We start from the raw sequence: 6,292 nt of genomic DNA, 5'->3' as shown, positions 1-6,292 counted from the left end.
GAATTCAGTCAGCATTAGTAGTTAAACTTAGGCATCTTCTGGCATAAGCAAAGCCTCTCTCATCTATAAAAGCTTATTATTCTCTAAGCCAGTTAGTCTCTAAGGTGCCACCCTGCCCTGCCTTCTGCCTGACTTGAGGCCAACACAGACAACCACCTGGAGCCATTATCACCATGCTGCTGTGTCCTTGCTGGTCCAGGTACGTGATACTTTTACGGCCGTGTGAAAAAGGACGGCCCACAATGCACAGCTCTGCACCAGTGCAGCTTGCTCAAGTTCTGCATAGAATTACCCTAGAAAACCCACCCAAGTAAAATAGCTTTGATATAGGGGGCTAGCGATGCATACTGCAGTTTTCCTTGAGATAGCATTTTTGCCTTGAGCAAACTGCTATTTGCTTTTCACACCACCTACCGGTAAAGCACTTGTAACAGCTCATCCTCTGTGCATCTGCCCTGGTATTGCTAGTTACTTTGGCTCCCAAGTGATTTACACTGGTCTACAAAACTGATGTATATTATACCAGTGCAAAGATGGCTCATGTCTAGGCCCTCTATTGAGGCATCTCTGGTTTCTATTTATTGCTTAAATCTCTTATCAGAGACCTTTATGGCCCTAATTGCAAGTGAAAGCAAAATGTACTGTTAAAAATGTGTGCCCATCTTTGCTTCTTTATGGTAAGTAAAGAGGGTTGGAAGGGTGTTTGGTGGGGAGGGTAGTGAGGTGTGTTGTCTCTGGTTTTCCCTGATTTTGCTGGGACTCCTTTTGCTTGTGATGCAGTGTATATTTTTAATCCTTGCAGTTTAACTAAAAGTATTGGGTCTAACAGATATCCTTTCCTCAATGTTAATTCATCAGTGATATTAAATAGTTAACCAAAGGTCATGTTTTAAGCAGCATTGCTAAAATTCCCTTCCTCAGTTTGTTCAGCTTTTTCACTCTCCTGGTTCCTGCAGTGTTGGCCATTCACTAGCCTTTTAAAGTTATATTTAGTCTTTCAGGCTAGACAGTGCTAGTTCTGATGCAAAAGGCAAAAAGGAAAAAAAAATGAAGCTTCCCCATAATAAAGAGCCGAAAAGACCTAAAAGGACATCTTATAGTGATTTGATGTGAGAGAAACGGTTGGTTAGTAAGTGTAGCGTGATTTACGTATTCTATTAAAATGAATGCAGGTGGTTGAAAGTCTGTCAGATTTGGAAAACCACTTTGCTGCTTTTGTTTACAGAAGTTGCACCAAGGAAAGGGAACGAGTGTTTGAGTTCTTGTAGGACCACCCTGCCCCTACAAATGCTGTTTTTCAAAGAATAAATCTTTTAGTGAGTAGTATAGGTGACTGCATTCGACTGAACAAAAGCAATAGATATGTGATGTTTGAGTTTATGGCACAATGGCCTGTGCCTTGCACAGCAGTCTCCCTGCCCAAAGCCACTTGCAAAAACTGAGGCCTTTGGGGCCTTAAAACCAAGACCAAAAATAAAAGGAAAGCAAAGGTATGTTTTGTTCTAATGCAAGGGCAAGACACACAAAAGTGTAAGTATTTTCCTATTATATAAGCAGGAAATGTTCCAAACAAAAGCTACTTAAAATTATGCTGCTCGCCTAGTTTAGTGATGTTCACAGGTGGGGGTATTTTGAAAGGGCTGGCTCCTATATATTCAGGACCCTAGCAAGCAGGTACGTTTAAAAAAGAAAAAGGGATGCAATTGTAATTACTATGGAGGGCATGGATACAGCTGCTATCCTTTCAATACCCATGCTTTGGGATTGCAGTGGGGATGAAAAGTGAGCGGGGCCCAGCCTTTCTGGTAGGCATGCCACACATTGGCTCTGCACCTTTCCGAGCACCAGTCCAATCTTCCCTTTGCCTGCTCTGGTGCTGTTCTTTCTCCTCCCCGTCTTCCCTCTCGTAACTGTGGCACTCTTCATGGCCTCCCTTGCTTTACAGTGTGGTCTTCTGATCTAAACTTAAGCTGGCCACAAGGTATTGCACGACACTTTTACTTCCCCTTAAGCAGAGGGCTGGGCTATATGACTTCATAAGGCTCCTTCCAGAGCTGGTTGTGATTCAAGAATAGATTGGCATTCCCTAGCTGGTCCCCTGGATAGGAAAAGGGAAACTCTTTCACCTCCACTGGAAGCTTTGATCACCCGACTTATTATCCTTTCAGGTGTTTGTTTTTCAGAGAGGCAGATGGAGCATACCCCACTTCTGTTCATAATAAATACAAGTATAATTTGCTCTATTGCCCAACATGGCACAGGTCCCACTCTTTTCCCTGCTGCTTATGTCTTAAACAGGGGTTACCTGCATGCCAGTGAAGGGCATAAAATGCTCCGCAGCTCCTAGGCCCACTACCTGTTTTGTTCAGCTGCAGGTGCATCTACACATGCGATTAATGCACCTGAATAAACTCTGGCACAGTTTGTGCTGGAGCTAATTGCTCATGGGTGCAGCATTTACACGTGTGCTCAAGATGGTAGGACATTGAGCTAGGGTGGTGCAGCCTTGGCTGGCAGGAGTCCAGGGGGTCAGTCTGGTAGCATGGGGTTGCTCTAACCTGGCTCAACATGCTGCGGAGGGGCTGGCTAGCCGATTGCATGGGTGCTCCAGGGCTCAAGCACCCACCAAAAATAAAAAGCCATGGCAGTTTTGGCAGATGTTTAAAAAAACACAAACACCCAGAAATGCACTTCACCTGCAGTGCCTTACTTCAACTGGGCTCTGCACTGTCTGTAAAGATTGGGCACTTCAGCAGGGCTTTTTAATGCGTTAGCTAAAAACAGACTGAATCAACTTTGGCTAAAAAGGGCCAAAAAAGCCCTATTAAAGGAAGCATCCAATCTTTACAGATGCTGCAGAGCCAGGCTGAAGTCACGCACTGCCTTTTCTGGCCATGCACGGAGCTCGGTGTGGAGCTTAAACCCAAGCACTGGGGTTTTTTTTAATGCCTGCAAGCACCCACTGGCAAAAACCAAAGTGAGTGCCGGTGGCCAGGGCACAAGGGTGCTACAGCAGGCACCCTCGAGGCCCAGCCCCCATCTAGGCATGTGCAAGCGCACACAAGGACTCTACCATGAGATGGTCCTTGTGTCCCCCTACTGCACAATTAATTCATTTACTCTGGCCTAAGGGTGCTGCCAGGCTTGACTGAGGATCAGAGTCCGCTCCGCAGACCACGGCAGGGCAGCCCACGTGTAGACGCCCCGCCTCAATGCAGCTCCCGAGCAGGCTCCCACGTGCCGAGTGGAACAGTCCACTTCTTCCCCCCTCCCCCCCATCGGTTAGACGTCGCGTCCTATCGCGCCAGCGCAGTAAGTCCCTCCCCCCCCCCGGGTGGTACTTTCCAAGCCTTTAAAAGCCACCGACTAAAACCTAGTCTTTCTTTTCCGTTGGCAGCGCGTGAGGCGTGTGATTCTCAGCGAGGCTTGCGTCGGCGGCCGGGTAGCTCCCACAGAGCTAAGGCGGGTAGTGGGGATCTCGCTGCTGCGCCGCTGCGTTGCAGGTCGATGGCCGCCGCCGTACGGACCGGAGCCCAACGGCTGCCGGGACATCGCCATGCAGCGCCTGGCGTGCAGGCCGCGACGGATGTGCGCGTGCGCGTGCGCGGCCCGGCTGAGTCAGGTGAGCAGCGCGGGAATCCGTAGCAAACATGTTCCCTGAGAAGGGGAGCTGGTTCGTCTGGTTCTGGACTGGGTAATGATGAAATAAAACTTAAATTAGCTGGAATTACCGGCAGATTAGTGGTGGTGAAAGGGTTTTTTTTTCTGAATCTGCCTTAATAAATGTTTCTTGTGTGTCTTACTGCCCCACAAGAGCACGAGCAAACTAATGATTCTTTTTTCCTCTTTTTTTAAGGCAGAACAGTGACTTGAGCTGCAAGGTAGGCTTTTTATGTCTTTAGTTTATTAAGCAATACAAGGGGAACATTTTTGGGTTGGTTAAATAGGACCAGTCCCATTTATGGGTGTTTTTGTCTGTTTCCCACACTTGAAAAAGTACTGGGTATTTTTGCAGTCGACCTGTGCTTTTCAAATGACTGAAATGTAGGAAGCTATCTGCTGTTGAAATGATGATACCTGTAAATAGGAAGTGCCGTCAGATGCGATAACTGACGATAAACTTCTCACTTGTCTGAACTACAGCTATTTGTACACTGAACGCACATGGTCTGGAGGCTTGCATGTTGTATGCAAACCTTGGTTGCCTTTGTTACACTAAAGTGACAATGGCGCTGGGAGCCATTTTAATTTGGCTAAAGCATCCTAGAGAGGACTGGTAGCTTTGTCTGGAAATTCAGTCTTCTCCCTGCATGTTCATGTTACTTCTGCCTTGAAGAATTCACTTCTTGTAACACACGTGCTCTGTCACTAATGTTTATTTTAGCCTGGGCACTTGAGTATATCAGAAGAGTAAGACTTCTACGCAGCATGGAGAACCAGCTCATGAGACAGAGCTCCCGACAGTAAGGTCCACCTACCTCATTGGGCCATGTACTTTAGACTGGAAATGCTATGCTGAACTGAGAACATATCTGTGGATTATGGACCACCAAGACTGTGTAAGGAAGGTGCAGGCTTGCTTCTGTATATTAAATGGCATTTAGGAAGCTTCGAAGTTAAAATGATTCTGTTACTGCATTTAGTTATTTAGGGTATTGTCAGTTTTTCTTATGTAGTTAATTGCAGGCGTTCTAATGATTGTGAATTCCTAGAAGCAGTAGTGAACCTACTCGGCAGCTTTCTGTAGTCAGTCTTTGATTCTGAATCTTTTTTTACAGCTTTTTCCAGGGCATTTGAGGTGATCTCCAAGAGAGAGCAGCGCTCTGCCAGTGAAAATCCTCAGAGGTGAGTTCTAAAATTGTGGAAATCCTGTGTGTGATGTTTGTTTATCTTCAAGTACAACTTCAAAGACTAAACTAGATCAGAATGTTTTGTTTTTGTTTTGGGGGCTTTGTTTGTGTGGGGGTTTGGCAACAAAACTTGTAAGTATATGTTCTAAAGATGATGTCGCCTCTTTCTAAACCATAAGTGGCAGAGTTGTTTTTATTGACTTAAAGTTGCAAACTTTAAAAGTACTTGATGCACATGGGACCTGTGTTGGCTGAACCTTGGAGCTCATACAGAGAAATGAGTGAATACTATAGTATATTTATATTAAATTATATGCTATATTATTATGCCATATCTTCTATGGGGCGGGGGTGATAAGAGAGAGAGAGATGCAACTTATGAACAAGATATCAAATGATGAAACTTACCAAAAATTGCTGGAATTACCGGCAGATTGAGTAGTGGTGAGCAAAGGTTTTCTGACGATATCTTGTGCAGTACTAAATAATGAAAAATTTGCATTGCACTGTAACTCATTTTATCCTATTGTGTTATAGGTGTTCAGGCTCTTCATCTGAGATGGAAGAATTCCCTGAGTATCAATCCAAGTGAGCCTGTGGATTGGTTTTTTGTTTGTTTGTTTTGGGGGGGGGGTGTCTTACAATAAGTGTTTCTGAATGTTTCTGATTTACTCTAAAATTTACCTTTTTGTAAAAAGCATTAAAATGCATTGTATCAACATGAAGCATACTCTTTTGGCTTCTCAGATATTTACCTATTAAAATTCTCATTGCTCTACTCTTGGTCTTGTTTGCATACTTAAACTTGTGTTATAATAAACATGTTCCTTTTTATATTAAAAATACTGATAATGTGTATAAAGCAATCTAACTAAAACATTGGTTTCTGCAGGATTTGGTTCTTGCTACTAGACTGAGTGATGGATAGCTATATCAGGCCACTGGTCTTGGCTCTGAGAGAGAAATGCCAACCTGTTGAAACATTATAAAATTCATTTTTAATTGGAAGGGAACATAGTTGAAGCCCTACTCCATCTTACCAGTATTCTTTATTTTTAGTAAAAGTTTAGGTTGGTGGAAGTATTCTGCAAACAAGAGAGCCATCCCTTTCCCTGGATGACCCAGGCTAAGAGGGGGAAACAAAGGGAAACTAGTAGATGCCCATTGCAATTGAAACCGATAAGTATAAGAAAAGGCTTAAAATTCAAGAAGAGTTGTTATAAGGAAAGTGGTAAAGTATTCGCAGTGCCGAATGGGGCAGCAGAAGGAGCAATGGCCTTAAACAACTGCGAGGAAACGCTTGCAAAGTGTGGGTAAATACTGGAACAGTCTAGGGACAGGAATCATTCTTGGAAGTCTTAAGAGCAGGCTAGATGGTTACTTGATTGGGATTTGTTTTATTTGGGAATGATCCTGTATTGAGTTGAACTAGATGACTTCCC

General features: G+C 44.2%; 2 long non-coding RNA genes across 2 annotated transcripts; both read left to right on the top strand.

The window, feature by feature from the left end:
* Nucleotides 1-3,405: 3,405 nt before the first annotated feature.
* LOC109317068 lies at nucleotides 3,406-4,467 on the top strand. Its single transcript, XR_002102965.1, has 3 exons — nucleotides 3,406-3,622; nucleotides 3,857-3,881; nucleotides 4,385-4,467. It is a non-coding gene; the product is annotated as an uncharacterized LOC109317068 (long non-coding RNA).
* Nucleotides 4,468-4,778: 311 nt separating this feature from the next.
* LOC109317069 lies at nucleotides 4,779-5,628 on the top strand. The gene is made up of 2 exons (XR_002102966.1): nucleotides 4,779-4,845; nucleotides 5,388-5,628. It is a non-coding gene; the product is annotated as an uncharacterized LOC109317069 (long non-coding RNA).
* Nucleotides 5,629-6,292: the final 664 nt, after the last annotated feature.

This window comes from Crocodylus porosus, unplaced genomic scaffold (assembly GCF_001723895.1).
Source record: "Crocodylus porosus isolate Cpor-Errol unplaced genomic scaffold, CroPor_comp1, whole genome shotgun sequence".
Lineage (NCBI taxonomy): Eukaryota > Metazoa > Chordata > Crocodylia > Crocodylidae > Crocodylus > Crocodylus porosus.
This window is presented reverse-complemented; position numbering and strand designations above follow the sequence as displayed.